General features: G+C 51.2%; 1 long non-coding RNA gene across 1 annotated transcript; it reads right to left on the bottom strand.

Annotated features, from left to right (window-relative positions):
• Positions 1 to 4,338: 4,338 nt before the first annotated feature.
• On the bottom strand, positions 4,339 to 20,124 carry LOC135977081 (uncharacterized). The gene is made up of 2 exons (XR_010594435.1): positions 19,646 to 20,124; positions 4,339 to 5,633 (listed from the first exon to the last, which is right to left on the bottom strand). It is a non-coding gene; the product is annotated as an uncharacterized LOC135977081 (long non-coding RNA).
• Positions 20,125 to 20,128: the final 4 nt, after the last annotated feature.

Genomic DNA, 20,128 nt, shown 5'->3' with positions numbered 1-20,128 from the left:
TTTTGAGGCTCCCGTGGGATATGTGTGCTCTGTTTCGGACGGGAAAATTATGCTATTGTGTAGACCCTGTGTGTTTTCTACTCCTTAAGTGCGGGGGGAATCATTACTCTGTCTGGTATAAACAATGCTGCCTCTGTTAAATGTTATGTTTTGCCTATACAGCTGCATCAACCTTGAGACCTCAGCCGTCCCTCTTATCGCCTGCTCAGAGACTGCAAAGACTCAGGAAGAGACCGCGAAAAAGCAAAGACGGCATGCTGCAAGAAGTGATGCGGCAATCTATTAAAGAGAACGAGAAGGCACAGGACTGGAGGGAGAGAGAAAGCAGGATCCGCCAGGAAAACGCAGTGCACCGGTGGCAAAGCACCGTGCACCGGCAGCAAAGCACTGATAGGCTCATCAGCATCCTGGAGCGCCAAGCAGATGCATCAGTGCCAAGCAGATGCATCAGCATCCAGGAGCTGGTAGCCATGCAGAAAGAGAAGCAGTACCGAAAATGCAAACGCCACCCCCTCTACAGCCCTTGTCCCAAAACTCTTTCCGTTGTGCCCCACTGTCACCTCCAACCCACTTTCCCCAACTTCCGTGTTCTTCACGCCACCCGCTGCCTCCAACACCAGTATCTTCACCACCCAACCCTGAAGACCACGACCCTTACCCTCTGCACTCAACCCCCATCACCATGCAGTATAGCTGCCCTGAAGTGCAGCACTCACTGCACAGCACACCAGACAGAACATATACGCCACTCCACCCCCTTTTTTCTTTTCAATAAATGGACTCTTTGGCTTTGAAAATATTCTTTATTATTGCATAAAGTAAAAGACTCCTTAGCCCAGGAACTAAACAGGCACTGCAAGTCTGCTTGTCTGCTAAGCAGACACTGATTCCTAAAGATTGGAACTACTGCACTTCACTCCTGTGAAGGGCACCAGATATCACTGCTGGTTTTCAGCCTCAAATTGCTCCCTCAAGGCATCCCTAATCCTTGCAGCCCTGTGCTGGGACCCTGTAATAGCCCTGCTCTCTGGCTGTGCAAATTCAGCCTCCAGGTGTTGAACCTCGGAGGTCCATGCCTGAGTGAAGCTTTAACCCCTCCCTTCACAAATATTATGGAGGGCACAGCACGCGGATATAACCGCGGGGATGCTGCTTTCGGCCAAGTCCAGCTTCCCATACAGAGATCGCCAGCGGGCCTTTAAACGGCCAAAGGCACACTCCACAGTCATTCGGCACCAGCTCAGCCTGTAGTTGAACCGTTCCTTGCTGCTGTCAAGGCTCCCTGTGTAGGGTTTCATGAGCCACGGCATTAACGGGTAAGCGGGATCTCCAAGGATCACAATGGGCATTTCAACTTCCCCTACCATGATCTTCCGCTCGGGAAAAAGTCCCGGCCTGCATCTTCCTGAACAGCCAAGTGTTCCGAAAGATGCGTGCGTCATGCACCTTTCCAGGCCAGCCTGTGTTAATGTCAATGAAACGCCCACGGTGATCCACAAGCGCCTGGAGAACCATAGAGAAATACCCCTTCCGATTAACGTACTCGGATCCTAGGTGGGGTGGTGCCAGAATAGGAATGTGCGTCCCATCTATCGCCCCTCCACAGTTAGGGAACCCCATTTGTGCAAAGCCATCCACTATTTCCTGCACGTTACCCAGAGTCACGGTTCTTCTGAGTAGGATGCGATTAATGGCCTTGCAAACTTGCATCAACACGATTCCGACGGTCGACTTTCCCACTCCAAACTGGTTTGCGACTGACCGGTAGCTGTCTGGAGTTGCCAGCTTCCAGATTGCAATAGCCACCCACTTCTCCACTGGCAGGGCAGCTCTCAATCTCGTGTCCTTGCGCCGCAGGGTGGGGGCAAGCTCCTCACACAGTCCCATGAAAGTGGCTTTTCTCATCCGAAAGTTCTGCAGCCACTGCTCGTCATCCCAGACTTCCATGATGATGTGATCCCACCACTCGGTGCTTGTTTCCCGAACCCAAAAGTGGCGTTCCACGGTGCTAAGCATGTCCGTGAATGCCACAAGCAATTTCGTGTCATACACGTTACGCGTCTCGATAGCATCGTCGGAATCCTCACCCTCACTCTCACTGTCACTTTGGATCTTAAGGAATAGTTCAATAGCCAAACGTGACGTGCTGGCAAGACTCGTCAGCATATGCCTCAGCAGTTTGGACTCCATTTCCCGCAGACAGATCACACTGCACAGAAACCATTGAAAGATGGCGCCAAAGGTGGACGGAAACAAAGGGATTTCCGGGATGCGAAGCGATGCATCATGGGGCATTGGGACAGGACCTAGAATCCCCCGCACCCATGCCCCCTTCCCACAACCCACGGCGCCAGAATGGGAAAAGGTGGTCTGTGGGATAGCTGCCCATAATGCACCGCTCCCAATAGCGCTGCAATTGCCGCAAATGTGGCCACGATAGGGCGCTGGGCAGCTGTCAGTGTGGACAGGCTGCAGCGCTCTCCCTACTCAGCTGCACGAAGTCAGGTTTAACTCACAGCGCTGTACATCTGCAAGTGTAGCCAAGGCCTTAGGCAGCAACAAAAGAATCTGTTAGGCCCTTGAGGGAGTCACCCCCTTCCTTTGGTCAGTTTGGGACTGCGATGAGGTAATGCTCACCTGACTCTGAAGGGGAGGGGGGGCAAAGCCAAGAGGAAAGAAAGTACATGATAAAAGGGATAAAATGCTCTCTCTCTTCTGACTACATCTACAGACACTGCCACCACCAAGCGACTAAAATGCTGATCAAAGGGGAGAGCCTGACTGAAAAGTAACCAGCCAGCCTGTGGTGAGAAACATCTAAGTTTGTAAGGACATTGAAAATGTTAAGATCAGCTTAGAATGTGTTTTGCTTTTATTTCATTTGACTAAATCTGACTTGTGCTTTGACTTGTAATCACTTAAATCTATCTTTATAGTTAATAAATTTGTTTGTTTATTCTACCTGAAGCAGTGCGTTTGGTTTGAAGTGTGTCAGAGACTCCCCTTGGTACATATCAATTTCTTTGTTAAATTGACAAACTTATACACGCTGGCAGTGTCCAGCGGGCATAACTGGACACTACAAGACAGAGGTTCCTAGAGTTTTGTCTGGGACCAGAGATATAGGCTGGTATCATTCGGTCACAAGTAGCTGGGAGCAGTTACATGCCAGAGGCTGTGCATGAACAGCCCCGGAGTGGGGGTTCTCACAGCACAGCAGGGTAAGGCTGGCTCCCAGAGTCAAGGATTGGAGTGGCCTAGCAGATCACCGGTCCGGATAACACCAGAGGGGAACGTCACAGCCTGCCAAACACATTTTAAGAACATATGTCCAGCACACATCTGCAATTCTTGGTAGACACCCCAAACGTACATCACACAATGATTTTTGGGACCAGCATGTCACAAGTTTATATAGAATACCTTGTATGACACCTTTTAACTACAGATTATGACAACAGTGTGTTGGGGTAATGAGGATGTCAGGCCAGATGTGAGTTACAGTATAAGGGGCCCTCTACCAATTGGTATTGAGGGGCTCCCAGAATCACAGATTAGTTTAGCTGGGGGTGTGCTGGGGCAGGAGAGGGTGCTGCTGTTACAAGATGGGCTTGGTTAGAACAGCCCTGGGGTTGCTCTATAGACACCAGGGACCTTGGGATCGGGGGTGTGCAAAGGCCAAAAGCCAAAGCCAGGGATCAGGGTTATTCCGTGTCAGTATTTGCCAAATGGTTTGGATGCTCAATCTTCAGCCTGACTGTGGGTCAATCGCAAACCGCCTTCTTCGAACGTTCGCTATTCGTGTTCTGTGATCGGTCACCTAAGCCATGTAGTTCTGTTTCTGCTTCCTGACTGAATGGCTGGGAACTTTGGAAACAGGAGAACCGCTGCTGACAGATACCAAATAGAACTGCCTGGGGAGATGGATTTCACTGGTGTGGGGCTGATTTACACAACTGGGGAGCTATGCACAGCAATGGACAAATCCAATGACATCTGTCAAGGCAGATCCCCCACTCTGGCACTTCGAGTGCAGAAGGTGGGGGCTCACAAGGATTCTAAAAATTAATACTGGCCACTCCAGGCTTGTATTAAACTCCCAAGGTTACAGTTTCTCTCTGACCTTGGATGGGTAGATGCTGCCACCACGCAAATGCTAAAACCCTTCTGAAACCAGAAAAGTGCACTTGAGAATTTCTTCTTGTAGGGTACCCTCAAGGCCTTTCACCCCCCTCTGGAGAAAAGCTGAGAAAGAAAAACAATGGAAATCAGCTGTTGCCACCAACTAATTAAACAACATGTGCACAAACCTCTTAGGACACCAAAATTCCAATCCTGTTCTTAAAAAAAGTAAATTTTATTAAAAACAAAAAGAAAGAAAATACATCTGGAACTTAGGCTTTTGCTAGATTTAAAAAACTCACTTACAAAATTTAAACATCAAGAATAACCTTGAGGTCCAGCTTAAAGGCTACAAGCAAAATAAAAAGCATCTGGGGTTAGCACAAAGGAGTCCACAAGCCAATAAGAAATAAAAGAAATAACCCTAATTGTGTCTTTCTAAACATTCCTTGATTACTTACATATTTGGGGTTTCAGATAAGTAGGGTTGAGCTATGATTTGATGCTTTTTCATACTTGGTTTTAAAGCTTTTTACAGCATAGCTTCAGCCCTGTACTGCTCTGTCCCCTCTTTCAGAGAACCACAACACACAGACAAAGGGAATTCCCCCCCCCCCCAATTTTAAAAAGTTCTAGCCCTCCCAATCGCTCTTTTGGTCAGGTGCCCACTCCTTTCCTTTTACCTGTGGACTTGTTAACCCTTTACAGGTAAAAGCAAGTAGAGAACAGCTACTAAGAGGAATTTTATAGCTAACTGGCTGGCTGGGTATCCATAAAAGGGAGCTACCCCCCCACACACACACCTTCATTTATCACAACATCCTAAAACTCCTGATGCCCTGGGGCTCACCGATGGATCTACAGATCCCTGGAGGTCCCCTGTACACTCATGCATAGCAAAGAACATGAGCCTGTGAACTGTAGTGGAACCAAGTGATCCCAGCCCATTCATGGGGGACACAAACCCCGCTTTACCTGGAATCTGACCCCTCTCCCTCTGACTCTTCCCCTTAACACCTCACCCAGCGCTCCATCCTTTAGTAGCCATTGCACAGGTCTTAGCGGGCATCCTCAGTTCTGTCACAGGAAGATTGACAGGGCCAGAGCCTCAGGTGGTACAAATCAGCAGGTCCATGAAATGAGGGGAGCTGCACACGTTTACACCAGCAGAGGAGCTGTCCCCGTGTTTATGCACTTTATAGCATGTGGGTAAAGAATCTGACATTCAAGTGTCATTTTTTTGGTGATAGAGTTATCCTTGGATTCGTCCATTGTTATATCTGGGACAGATCCCGGGCTGGTGGAAATCAGCCCTGCTCTGGTGATTCCAATGGAGCGGTGCAGGAGACAAAGCATTCAGTTCAGACTGATCTTCTTCCATCAGTCTTTAACATCACCCTCAATACCTGGTGCTTCTTTTGCTTCTTCAGACAAGTCTCTGGGCCAGGGACCTTCCAGTATGTATGTGTGCAGCCCCTAGCACATTGTACCCATGCCGGGGTCTGGAGGTGCTACGAATAATAAAGAAGAAAGAGTGATGGTTCATTTCCACTGTGACACTTTTTCAGCTGCCACCAGTTGCTGCTAGATCTATTTGGAGGATTCTGGCTGAACTTCCAGTCTCCTGCCAGAGCCCCAGACATCTGGAGAATAGCAGGAGGCAGTCATTTATCCATTGCAGGTCTTCTGCACCTCTTAAGCTGAAAAGCTGCAGTTAGATACTTTAATTGAAACCCAGTCTCTGTTGCCCTGGGGGGCTACTGTTGGTGGAGCTCAAATCTGAAAATCTTGATGAAAGTTTTCTAACGTGGGTGCCTGAACTTAGACTGAAATCCTGATCTATGCGTCTGAAACACTAGTCTGATTTACCCCTGATCTGCACCCTCAACCCCCACCGAAGGCAATAGGAGCGGTGGGTGCTGCTCAGCACCTTTAAAAAACAAGCCATTTATTTAGGCTCCCAATAGTGGATTTAAATGTCTGAGTTTGAAAATGTTGATCATAAACCTTTGCCCTTCTATAGTCGCCCCCATACAAGGATCTTACAGCACACTAATGAATTAAACCCTACAAAACATCTTCTATCTATCCCCATACACATCTAATCTATCTATCCATCTGTCTATCTATCTCAGCGGGAATTGGATCTATCTTTCTTAGGTGTGTAGGCATTTGTACTCTGCTCATATTGTAGTCATTGAGCACCTGTTATCTCTGCACATTACTTTGCATTATGGATAATTTAGCAGGGCCTTGGAGTCTGTGAATCCCCTACAAATTTGCTCTAACTGTGAGTTCAGCTGTGAGAAGTGAGTGAACATTCATGGCATGTCACAATAACCTGTAACAACAACTATTGATGGGAAAAGGTGCAAAAACAAGATGGACAGACTGCATTAGTATAAACAAAAAGGCCTCCTGATATAACTCATGGACTGTGTTAAGATTATGACTGGCAAAGAAGAGGAGTAGAGGACCAGACAGAAATCAATTAACCAAAATTGGTGTGTCAGAAATTAGGCCTAATTGGTGGCCCAAGTGATGAAGGGATGGGCTATTCCACCCATCACTCCCTTTTGGGTCCTGAAAGAAAGAGACTGGGAGAAAAATTGGCAGCTGGAGTGAGCTGCACCATCACGGCTGCCCCTCATCTCCTGGGACCCTGCACCTTTGTCATCCTGATCCTCAGAGACGTTCTGATCAGACTGGGACAGAGAGCCGGAGCCAGATGACACGACCACCTTCACTAGCTCCAGCTGACTCCCAAACACCACCTGGGATGTGACACTTTGTCTCCTCCCCACTCCCCAAATATGTCCTTTTTCTTCCCCTCCCCACCCTTATTTCTTTTTTTCTCCATTTTGTCTATCTAATAAGAGTCTGGCTTAGCCACCAAGACTGCAGATTTTGCAACACTGCTGTGAGCCTGTGACCAGACAAAGGCAGCTGAAAGCAGTGTCCTAAACAGGCTGATGCTAGTGCAGGTTTGCCAGGTCTCAGAACAGCTGATAAGACCATGTGCTGGGCCTGGGTTTTTCCAGCAGTGAGGTTGCAAATGAAAGTCAACTTCAGAGACAGAAGCTGCATTTTCATAGAATCATAGAATATCAGAGTTGGAAGGGACCTCAAGAGGTCATCTAGTCCAACCCCCTGCTCAAAGCAGGACCAATTCCCAGCTAAATCATCCCAGCCGGGGCTTTGTCAAGCCGGGCCTTAAAAACCTCCAAGGAAGGAGACTCCACCACCTCCCTAGGTAACGCATTCCAGTGTTTCACCACCCTCCTAGTGAAATAGTTTTTCCTGATATCCAACCTGGACTTCCCCCACCGCAACTTGAGACCATTGCTCCTTGTTCTGTCATCTGCCACCACTGAGAACAGCCGAGCTCCATCCTCTTTGGAACCCCCCTTCAGGTAGTTGAAGGCTGCTATCAAATCCCCCCTCATTCTTCTCTTCTGGAGACTAAACAATCCCAGTTCTCTCAGCCTCTCCTCATAAGTCATATGCTCCAGACCCCTAATCATTTTTGTTGCCCTCCGCTGGACTCTTTCCAATTTTTCCACATCCTTCTTGTAGTGTGGGGCCCAAAACTGGACACAGTATTCCAGATGAGGCCTCACCAATGTCGAATAAAGGGGAACGATCACGTTCCTCGATCTGCTGGCAATGCCCCTACTTATACAGCCCAAAATGCCGTTAGCCTTCTTGGCAACAAGAGCACACTGTTGACTCATATTCAGCTTCTCGTCCACTGTGACCCCTAGGTCCTTTTCAGCAGAACTGCTACCTAGCCATTCGGTCCCTAGTCTGTAGCAGTGCATGGGATTCTTCCGTCCTAAGTGCAGGACTCTGCACTTGTCCTTGTTGAACCTCATCAGGTTTTTTTCTGCCCAATCCTCTAATTTGTCTAGGTCCCTCTGTATCCGATCCCTACCCTCTAGTGTATCTACCACGCCTCCTAGTTTAGTGTCATCTGCAAACTTGCTGAGAGTGCAGTCCACACCATCCTCCAGATCATTAATAAAGATATTAAACAAAACCGGCCCCAGGACCGACCCTTGGGGCACTCCACTTGAAACCGGCTGCCAACTAGACATGGAGCCATTGATCACTACCCGTTGAGCCCGACGATCTAGCCAGCTTTCTATCCACCTTACAGTCCATTCATCCAGCCCATACTTCTTTAACTTGGTGGCAAGTTTCTATCTTTGCTGTTCTTTTCTCTCCCCCTTTTGCGTGTGTTTGTGTTGTAGGAACCAGGATTGGACTTGAACAACAGCAGCAATGACAGCTCCAGCCCAGCTCAACTTATTTCTTCTCTTTTCCCCAAAAAGGACAGTTATTACCCTCTTTGATACAATTTAAGAGACTGTCAGACAAAAGTTTATTTTTCCTTTAAAAACTCTCTACAGCTAACTGGGAAAGTAACAAGGGATGTTGTTACAATGAAAAGCTTATTAATACTGCATATTTCAAAGGCTTTCACTGTTTTTCTTTCTTTTCTGTAACTTTGGTAAAAGGTTAAAAGGATTCAAAATGGTGTGTTTGCCATGGCACTGAGCAGGCTGAGGTCTCTGTATACCAACCTCTGAACCTTGTTTAACACTCTTGAACATTGAACAGTGACGGGGTTATATTAACACCTTTGACTCTTTGGCAGGGCCGGCTCCAGGCACCAGCCTGGCAAGCAGGTGCTTGGGGCGGCCGCTCCGGAGAGGGGCGGCACATCCAGGTATTCGGCGGCAATTCGGCAGATGGTCCCTCACTCCCACTTGGAGCGAAGGACCTCCCGCCGAATTACCGCCGCAGATCGCGATCACGGCTTTTTTTTTTTTTTTTTTTTTGACTGCTTGGGGCGGCCAAAACCCTGGAGCCGGCCCTGCTCTTTGGGCCCATAGATTCCATCTAGGGTGACCAGACAGCAAATGTGAAAAATCAGGATAGGGAGTGGGGGGTAATAGGAGCCTATATAAGAAAAAGACCCCAAAATCGGGACTGTATCTATAACATCGTGACATCTGGTCACCCTAATTCCATCTAAATTAATACAACACTTCATGGGCTATGGGGAGAACTAGATTGTTTGTCTGCATTTCCCTCAACATGTTTGCAACATTTAAGACCCTCACTACAATCCAATCTCATGCTTCAGGGATTCAGCCAGTCTCCTCCAGGAGGCAGGAAGGAATTTCTTTTCCATACACAACTGGTCAGATGTATTCTAGAGTTAGGTTTTTGTTTTCATCTTCCTCAGTCTGAAGCATCAGGGATTGGCCCCAGCTGGAGAACGGGCACCAGATGGAATGGACCAGTGCTCTGAGCTGATCCAGACAATCCTCCGTCTAGATGCCTGGCTGGTTGGTCTTCCTCATATGCTCAAGGTCACACTGATAGTGTTCAGATTTGGGGTGAGGAAGGAATTTTCACCCAGGTCAGATTGGCAGGGACCGGGGAGGGGGGAGGTCACCTTTCTCCATAGCATGGTGCAGCGAATGTCTGGGCATATCCCATCTCTTCAACTCCCTACCATTGCAGGGGCCTCAGGCACTGGTGGCACATCGGTTTCTCCTGTTCTCTGCCTGGTGCGTGCAACAGTTTAATCTCCTGAGGACTGAAATTCTTTAGCCTAACCCAAGTTATTGGGCTCCATACAGGCATAACTGGGTGGAATGTAATGGCCTGTGCTACACAGGGGCTCAAACTAGAGATCTAATGGTCCCTTCTGGCCTTAAACTCTATGAAACTATTACATTAAACCCACTGTATAGACAAAGAAACTGAGGCACTGGGCGAAAAAGTGACTGGCTCAAGGCCACCCAAATGCATCAGTGGCAGAGCTGGGAATATTCAAGGATAATGTATAAACTCTGGCATGTGAAAGACCATCTTTATTCCCACTATTCCTACACATGGGGTTGGCTTGTCTCCCGCTCACCACTCTCAGCGGCGTGCTGGCTGGGCAATGGAGGAGCCCAGATAGGGACTCTGGCTGAATCACTTACTCTTAGTCTGGTAGGGGCAGACACAAAGCAGAGGCAGTGTGCTCACCCCCTGTGGGTGGCAGTGTGACCTAGTGCATAGAGCACTGGACTCAGGAGACCTGGATTCTATTCCCAGTTCTGCGACTGGTTTGCTGTGTATCCTTGGACAATGCACTGCCTCTGTTTCCTCATCTGTGAAATGGGGATAAATAATATGACCTCCTTTGTAAAGTGCTTTGAGATCTGCCAATGACATGTGCCTTATTATGATCGTTGTTCAGTTCGGGGAGGAAACAATTGCTTTCCATTGCAGAAGAGACCCTTTAGCCCCTCCCCACCCCCCTGGGCAGAGATGAGAGTCCTCCCACTGCAGGGCCTGGCTGGGAGCAGCAGAGATGGGAAGGGTTGTGCAATCTAGAGTGATGAATAAGATGCCAGCCAGGGCCTCCCTGTGGTGGGGAGCGTCACACAGCTGTTTGCCTGGTTCCGGGCACAGCTGATGCTCACTGAGGATCAAAGCAGGGAGAGAGCACCAGCACAGCCCAGAGCTGCGTGTTAGAAGTTCCCTTTTCACATGCAGGGAGACACATGTTAAGCAGCCCCCCTCCTCCTCCCCGCCGCCTCCGCCTCCACCGGCCAGCAATCAGCAGCCTTCTACTACAGGACTTGAATGAAAGTTCAAACTACACTGCATGGGAAAGCTTGTGAGGCTGCAAAGTGGGCTGGGGGGCCTGTAGGCAAGGGAAAGACAATCAGAAGATGCTGCTTACCGCAAGGGTCTGAAGAGGAAGAGGGACTGGGGGTGGGCTGGGACTGCCTCAATCCAGGTTCAATTCCTAGCTCTGCTACAAAACTCTGTGTGACCTTGTCCAAGTCAGAGTATCTCTCAGTGACGTGTGTAAGGTGGTTATGATCTGTCTCTGCAGACAAGGCCAGAGAGGCAACTGCAGGGGCCATGTCTGTGTTGCAGGGACTGACTGCACTTCTAGAGGCCTGTGCTGGCTTGCTGTCAACCCTGGAGGGATTCTTAAGGGGGACAGGAAGACACCAGCTACTGAAAATGGGACTTCCACAAGGAGGGCACAAAAAGGAGCCCAAGGAAAAAGGGTGATAATACAGTGAGACTGCATGATACAGCAGCAGTGTAGCCTGGAATATCCGTAATAGGAGCAAGTCCCTTCTGGGCTACCCTCCCTCCCCCTCATTGGAGGAGATGGAGGCAGTGGACCACTCAGCCATGCTGGTGTTTTTCTCTCCCTCCTCGAGGGGCAGCAGCAAAAAAAAGGCAGAGTGAGGCAGCACTTGGATTCCCTACTCACGCAGCAGGCCGGGCACTGGGCTCAGCTCTGCTGTCAGATAGAATGATCTGCGGGTACATGTAACCAGCACACCCACCCACTGACAGGTTCTGCTCATAGACTCATAGACTCATAGACTTTAAGGTCAGAAGGGACCATTATGATCATCTGGTCTGACCCCCTGCACGCTGCAGGCCATAAAACCATCCCCGCCCCTTCCCTGGACTCTGCTGCTGAAGTCCCCAATCCTGTTATTAGTGACCTCAATCGGCAGAGACCCTCCTGCTAGAGATCCCTGCCCCATGCTGCGGAGGAAGGCGAAAAACCTCCAGAGGCTCAGCCAATCTGCCCTGGAGGAAAATTCCTTCCCGACCCCAAATATGGCGATCAGTAAGACCCCAAGCATATAGGCAAGAGTCTCCATCCTGACCCCTTTTAGCCATTATGCTATTTACCTACCATTGCTTGGTTTTCCTTGACAACTATGTTTTACCATTAAACCATTCCCTCCATAAACTTATCTAACTTAATCTTAAAGCCAGACAAGTCCCTCGCCCCCACCGTTTTCCTCGGAAGGCCGTTCCAATATTTCACCCCTCTAACGGTCAGAAACCTTCGTCTAATTTCAAGCCTGAACTTCCCCACGGCCAGTTTATATCCATTCGTTCTCGTATCCACGTTAGTACTAAGCTGGAATAATTCATCTCCCTCCCTTGTATTAATCCCTCTAATATATTTAAAGATAGCAATCATATCACCCCTCAGCCTTCGCTTGGTCAGACTAAACAACCCAAGCTCCTCTAGTCTCCTTTCATACGACAGGTTTTCCATTCCTCTGATCATCCTAGTGGCCCTTCTCTGCACCCGTTCCAGTTTGAGTTCATCTTTTTTAAACATGGGAGACCAGAACTGCACACAGTACTCCAAATGAGGTCTCACCAGCGCCTTGTACAACGGAAGCAGGACCTCCTTATCCCTACTAGATATACCTCGCCTAATGCATCCCAAGACAGCATTGGCTTTTTTCACCGCCACGTCACACTGTCGACTCATAGTCATCCTGCGGTCTACAAGGACCCCTAGGTCCTTCTCCTCTTCCGTTACTTCTAACCAATGCGTCCCCATCTTGTAACTAAAATTGTTATTGGTCATCCCCAAATGCATCACCTTACACTTTTCACTATTAAATTTCATCCTATTTCTGACACTCCAATTCATAAGCTCATTCAAGTCTCCCTGCAGGATATCCCTATCCTCTTCCGAATTTACAACGCCTCCCACCTTCGTATCATCCGCAAACTTTACCAGCCTACTCCTGCAATCGGTTCCGAGGTCAGTTATAAATAGATTAAATAAAATGGGTCCCAAAACCGAACCTTGGGGAACTCCACTGGTAACCTCCCTCCAACCTGACAGTTCACCCTTCAATACGACCCGCTGCATTCTCCCCATTAACCAATTCCTTATCCATCTCTGGATTTTCAAATCGATCCCCATGTTTTTTAGTTTAACCAATAATTCCTCATGGGGTACAGTATCAAACGCTTTACTGAAATCCAGGTATATTAGGTCCACCGCATTTCCCTTATCTAATAAATCCGTTACCTTCTCAAAGAAGGAGATCAGATTCGTTTGGCACGATCTGCCCTTCGTAAAACCATGTTGTAAATTATCGCAATTGCCACTACCCTCCAGGTCCTCAACTAATTTCTCCTTCAAAATTTTCTCTAACACCTTGCACACTACAGATGTTAAACTAACAGGCCTGTAGTTACCCGGATCACTTTTTTTCCCTTTTTTGAAAATAGGAACCACATTAGCTATTCTCCAGTCTAACGGGACCACCCCCGAGTTTACAGATTCATTAAATATTATCGCTAACGGGCCCGCTATTTCCCGCGCCAATTCCTTCAATATTCTCGGATGAAGATCGTCCGGTCCTCCCGACTTAGCCCCATTAAGGCGTTCAAGTTTTGTTTCTACCTCGGATACGGTAATCCCCCATCCCGAACGCCCCTCTGTAATGGTGCTAGTATCCCTAATCCCTTCATTGGCCTCATTAAACACCGACGCAAAATATTCATTGAGATATTGCGCCATGCCTAGATTGTCTTTAATCTCCTCTCCGGCAATAGTCTTCAGCGGACTCCTGCTCTCAAGGAGTCAACAATAAGGAGTGATTATTGCCATCAAAATTGACTTTGGGCACCTCAAGCTGGGTGCCCAAAAACAGAGACACCCAAATCACAGACCACTTTTGAGATACTGAGCCCGGTGTGGGCAGCGCCAACTACCATCGCTGGCCAGAGGACGGCTGCTCAGCCGAGTAACATCGCTGGCCAGAGGACTGAGCAGGGGCAGCGGAGCCTTCTCAAAAGTGGGGGGGGGCAGGGGCCCCTGCCCCTCTGTGGCCCCGCCCCCTTGCCCCTGAGGCTCCGCCCCCAGGTTCCCCACACCCAGGGCAAATGAAGGGTCCACGACTCCCCATAGCTGCAAGCACAGCTCTTATCCCAATTCGGCTCTGGCCAGGGGGCGTGGCCTTGGAGCCGCAGCCTGGTGATGGTAAGAGCTGTGCAGGCAGATCTCAGGAGCCGCAGACCCTCCACCTGCCCTGGGCAGGAAGCCTGGTGGGCAGGGACACAAAGCCGGGGGCTGCTCTCAGACCCCACCCCCACCCTGGGCAGGTGGCGGGTCTCCGGCTCCCCAGAGCTGCCCAGACTCCAGCTGCCAGCCTGTCCGGGGGGCGGGGCCTAAGGGGAATGGGGGAGGAGGGGTGGCAAAAAGTGGATGGGCCAGGAGTACTCATTCTCCTTGGGCACCTGCCTCTCAGCAGCCCAGTCACACCCCTCTTACCACCCAGGGAGCTGCCATTGCAGCTGGTACACTCTCCCACACTCATGCTGGGAGTAGGCAGCTGCAGACTCGCTCCTGCCAGCTCCGGAAACCAAGGCCTTGAGAATGGAGCAACCCCTAGGGTTACCAAATTTCAAGTTCTCAAATAGAGGACACTGCTGGAAGGAGGAGGAGATAGAGGGAGCATTTGAGGAGTGCTGGAGGGGGTACCTGCGGCAGGGGTATCTACTGGAGATGGGCTGCCAGTGATGTGGGGAATGGGCTGGCTTAATGGGGGAGCCCCAGCTGCTGCTTCTGCCCTGCTGCATGTGGGGCTCCTGCTTCCCTCATATTCCCCTATCCCCTATCCCCTTCTCTTCCCCATCCCCCTTACCCACTCCCACATCCCCTCTCTCCCCCCACACCCACATCTCTCTGCCCCATTCCCCTATCCCTTCTCTTCCCCTTGCCCTCTCCCATCCCCCTGCCACTTCCCCCTTTCCCCCATATCCCCCACCACTGCCCCCCTTTCCCTGTCCTATCCCCCCGTGGGCACCACTCACCATTGTACAGAAAACATGATGGGACATCGGCCCAGCACACATAGAAGGTGAAGACAACTAGCACTAGGACCCAGGAGGCAGCAGCCAGCTGCAGAGGCAGGAGAAGCAACTCCTGACTTCCTCCTCTGCTCCTGCCTCCGGGCATCTGTTGGGGGGCAATACCCCCCTCAAACTGCACTCATGGACTCTGGCTGACACTGCTGGGTCCAAACCTGCGGGGGAGCTGCCGTTGCACTGCCCCTTTTTTGCACCGCTGCTGGCTCTGCGCACTGGGCGGTTGCCCTTCTCACCCCGCCCTAGTTACAGCCCTGCCATCTGGCCCTCGTGGCTTATTACTGTTTAATTTATCAATTTGTTCCAAAGCCTCCTTTACTGCCACCTCAATGTGGGACAGCTCCTCAGATCTGTCATCTAAAAAGACTGGCTCAGGTCTGGAAATCTCCCTCACATCCTCTGCAGGGAAGATGGATATAAAGAATTCATTTAGCTTCTCTGCAAAGGCCTTGTCTTCTTTCCCTGCTCCTTTAGCACCTCAATCATCTAGGGGCCCCACTGATTGTTCGGCAGGCTTCCTGCTTCTGATGTACTTAAAAAAAATTGCTGTTAGTTTTCATGTCTTATGGTAGTTGTTCTTTTCTTTTGGCCGGCCCTGCCTAATTATGCTTTTACACTTCGACATGCCAGAGTTTATGCTCCTTTCTATTTTCTTCAGTAGCATTTGACTTCCAATTTTTAAAGCATGCCTTTTTGCCTCTAATGGCCTCTTTCACTCTGTTGTTTAGCCATGGTGGCATTTTTTTGGTCCTCTTACTATTTGTTTTTTATTTGGGGTATACATTTTCTTTCTGCCTCTATTACAGTGTTTTAGGGTGACCAGATGTCCCGATTTTATAGGGACAGTCTCGATTTTTGGGTCTTTTTCTTATATAGCCTCCTATTACCTCCCACTCCCTGTCCTGATTTTTCACCCTTGCGGTCTGGTCACCCTACAGTGTTTTAAATAGTTTCCATGCAGCTTGCAGGCATTTCACTCTTGTGACTGTTCCTTTTAGTTTCCGTTTAACTAGCTTTCTCGTTTTTGTGTAGTTCCTTTTTTACCGTTAGATGCAGGGCCAGCTCCAGGCACCAGGCAACCAAGCACATGCTTGGGGCGTCACCTGGTAAGGGGCGGCCAATCTTGGGGTGGCGGGGGGCAGCGCGGCGCCGCGTGGCATTCCACGGGGGGGGGCGCTCTGGCGGCGCGGCGCTTGGCGGGGGGGCGGCGCGGGGCGCGGCACTCGGGGGGGTTCCGGCGGCGCGGCACTCGGCGGGGGGGGGCACTCCAGCGGCGCGGTGCGGCGCTCAGCTGGGGGGGGTGCGGGGCGCGGAGCTCGGCGGGGGGAGGTTCCAGCGGTGCGGCGCTCAGCGGTGGGGGACGGGCTCCGGCGGCGCGGCGCTCGGCGGGGGGGGGAGGCGTGGGGCGGGGCGCGCTGCTCGGCGGGGGGGGGCTCGGCGGGGCGGCGCTTTTTTTTTGCTGCTTGGGGCAGCAAAAAAGTTAGAGCCGGCCCTGGTTAGATGCATGCTGGCTGGAGGGGCTAGCCCCAGCCCTGCCCCTTTTGCCCAAGGCCTCACCCCTTCCATGCCCCCTGCCAGAGCCCAGAGCCCCCCCCCTCACTGCAGCCCCCACTAGCCAGCCCCAGAGCGCCCCAGCCCCGGAGTACTGGGAGGGCAAGCTGTGCAACCCCAATCTCCCCAGCCCTGGAGCTCCAGGAGGGTGGGCAGTGCGGCCCTAGTCTCCGCAGCCCTGGAACCATAGGCGCTGACTCCGTGGGTGCTACGGGGCTGGAGCACCCCCAGGGAAAAATTGGTGGGTGCTCTGCACCCACCGGCAGCTCCCCGCCCCCCCACCCCAGCTCACTTCTGCCTCCTCCCCTGAGTGTCCCCACTTCTCCCCCTAGCTCTCACCGCTTGCTGCTGCAAAACAGATGTTTCGTGGCGGCAAGCACTGGGAGGGAGGGAGGGAGGAGTAGGGGGAACATGGTGCGCTCCGGGAAGAGGCGCGGCTGGGTGGGGATTTGGGGAAGGAGTCCAGTAGGGGCAGGGAGGGGGTGGAGTTGGGGTGGGGACTTTGGGGAAGGGGTTAGAATGGGGGCGGAAGGGGGCGGGGCCGGGGGCGAGCACCCACCGGTGCCGGGAAAAGTTGGTGCCTATGCCCGGAATGCCAGGACGGTAGGCTGCACGGCCCAAGCCCGGGCCATCCTGGGAGACTGGAGCCATGCTGAGCGGAAGCATGAGGGAGGGGCCGAGGGCGGAGCATGGGTGGGGCCACGCCTGGCTGTTTGGGGAGGCACAGCCTCCCCAAGCCTATGATAACCGTTGCCCATGGTTAGATGCTACTGTGTTGGGTTTCTTTGTTATTTCCCCCCGCTACAAGGATGTTATGTTTAATTACATTATGGTCACTTTAGTGAGTGGTTCAGCTATATTCACCTCTTGGCCCAGATCCTGTGTGTCATTTACGACTAAATCAAGAATTGCCTCTCCACTTGTGGGTTCCAGAACTAGCTGCTCTAAGAAGCAGTCATTTAATGGTGTCTAGAAACTTTATCTTTGCATCCCATCCTGAAGTGACCTGTTCCCAGTCAATATGGGGATAGTTGAAATTCCTCATTATTATTGGGTTTTCTGGTTTTGTACCCTCTCTAATCTCCCTGAGCATCTCACAGTCACCATCCTGATCAGGTGGTCGGTACTATATTCCTACTGCTATTCTTTTATTATTCAAGCCTAGAATTTCTATCCATAGAGATTCTATGGTACTGTTTGATTCATTTAAGATTTTTACTCTATTTGACCCTATGCTTTCTTTCACATATAGTGCCACTCCCCTACCAGCACAACCTACTCTGTCATTCCTATATATTTTGTACCCTGGTATTACCATATCCCCATAATTATCATTGTTCCACCAAGTTTCTGTGATGCCTATTATATCAATATCCTTTAGTATTTAGACTTCTAGCATTTGTATACAACACTTACAAAATCTGTCAATATTTAGTTGTCTGCCTTCATGTGATGTAACTGAACGGAACTCATTTAATTTGACTGTTTCTTTTCAGTTCCTACCTGTACTTTATATTCTTGTATTCTCTCCTCTTTAGTAGGATATAGAGAAACCCCTTAAAGGAATTCCCTTAAGGAATATCTCTGTCCAAATCATGTACTCCTCCACATCCGTTCCCCCAGCCCTTAGTTTAAAAACTCCCCTACAACCTTTTTAATTTTCCATGCCAGCAATCTGGTTCCATTTTGGTTTAGGTGGCCGGAGGACCAGGGGTGGCTCCAGGCACCAGCGCACCAAGCGCGTGCCTGGGGCGGCAAGCTGCGGGGGGCAGCCTGACGGTCGCCGTGAGGGCGGCAGTCAGGCTGCCTTTGGCGACATGCTTGCGGGAGGTCCGCCGGTCCCGCGGCTTCGGCGGCAATTTGGCGGCTGGTATGCTGAAGCCACGGGACCGGTGGACCTCCTGCAGGCGTGCTGCCAAAAGCCACCTGCCTGCCGTGCTTGGGGCGGCAAAAAACATAGAGCCGCCCCTGCGGAGGACTGAGCCCCATCTGGGCAGCGCTGAGCGCCATCACTGGCCGGAGGACTGAGCCCTGTCTGGGCAGCACTGAGCGCCATCACTGGCCGGAGGACTGAGCCCTGTCTGGGCAGCACTGAGCGCCATCACTGGCCAGAGGACTGAGCCCTGTCTGGGCGGCACCGTGCGCTGTCACTGGCCAGATTAGTCTAAACCCCAAACCTTCCCAAAATTTTAATGACACCAGGGCTGTGTCAGAATGTCTATTTTCTGCTGGGAAAGTCAGGTTCAATTCTGCTCTCTGTCCTCAGCAGAGAGTGGCAGCCCTGGGCTGAGCAGGCCTCTGAGACGTCTTCACGATGCTTTCGGCCATACAGCACGTTCCAGTGAAAACCCAGTTAGCCAGGAACGTTCCAGCCAGCCCCCTGCACATGTTGCCTGCACGCAGTGAGAAAAGGGGCCAGCAGCTGAACAGGTGTAAAGCGGCAAAGCTCCAGGTCCTCACTAGCCTTGTGGCCGGGTACACCAGCTCTGGCACTGCCCCAGGAACTGAATTAAAGCCACTGAAACCCAGGCAGCACTTTACAAGCTCACTCAAAGGGATGTGGGAACGAATCTAACCCTAACTTCCCAAATTGCAGCCCACGACTCTCTGCTCCCTGACGCTCCGCCAGCTCACACAGACAGGGCTCTGTTGGCCCAAAAAGGCCATGATGGCTTGGGAACTGCCAGCCCAAGAGATGCCCTCTCCCTCTCTGTGATGCCTCCAATGTCCAGATGCTCTCGCAGGTGTGTGTGAGACAGGAGGCTCTGGATTCCCCCAGCACCACTCTGGGCCTGAAATAGCCCTTCATAGGCAGGCAGCAGAGGCCATCTCTTTGGGCAGGAGGTTGTGGGGGAGGGGTTTGGGCAGGGACATGGGGGGGGCACCACACACACAATTCTGCCCCTGTGGAGCAGGTGAGAGAGAGAAATCACACATGCCTTGTAACTGGACGGTGCCAGGGCACCATGGTGACAGGGGCTGCACAGGAGCTGGAAGAGAACAGACTGGCCTGGCCTGGCCTGGATGGGGTGTCCCAGGATGCTGGCGGGAGTTGCGAATAATTGATGTTTTGGTTTGGTGGCCAAACCAAAAACGTCCGCCCCCCCCCCCCCAATCATTTTGGGTTAAATGAAATGTTTTGTTCAACCTAACGTCTGTTCATCATTTGCTTTGGTGTGGGGGGGTATTTGGCCCTTGCTTTGCTTTTTTAAATAATTTGGTGGAATTTCAAACAAAATCTAACCTTTTGGAGAAAAATTTGAGCGAAAGACATTGGCTCCACCCGAAATGGCGTTTAAAGTATGTGTCCGAAAATGGCACCTGGCTCCTCAGGGCAGTTCTGGGGCTGCTGTTTCCCCTGTTCTGGGGCTGGTGTTCCCCCGGTTCTGGAGCTGCTTCCCCCGACTCTGGGGCTCTGCCCCCCAGCTTTTGCACCGCAGCCGGGCCCTGGTCCTCACTTTGCCAGGCCGCCGGCTCCGCCGGTAGCTTGCGGGTTCTGTATCCCGAGATCATAAGAAGCGTCCGATGAACCGGGCAGAAGTGGGGGCCTCATCCTGCACCCTCACGCCAGCATGGGACGGGGTCTGCGCTGTCTGCTCGCGCCAGGCTCCTTACACCGCGCCAGGGCGCCCCGCGCCCGGGTGATGGGCGTCCGAGTCGGAGACGCTCAGCACCATATTCCCCACCCATTGTAAGGAGCGGGCCCCATCACCTCGGGTGGCTGCCG

Source organism: Chrysemys picta, chromosome 22 (assembly GCF_011386835.1).
Source record: "Chrysemys picta bellii isolate R12L10 chromosome 22, ASM1138683v2, whole genome shotgun sequence".
In the NCBI taxonomy this organism is placed as follows: domain Eukaryota; kingdom Metazoa; phylum Chordata; order Testudines; family Emydidae; genus Chrysemys; species Chrysemys picta.
Note: the sequence above shows the minus strand (reverse complement) of the source record. Positions and strands in the feature narration are given on the sequence as shown.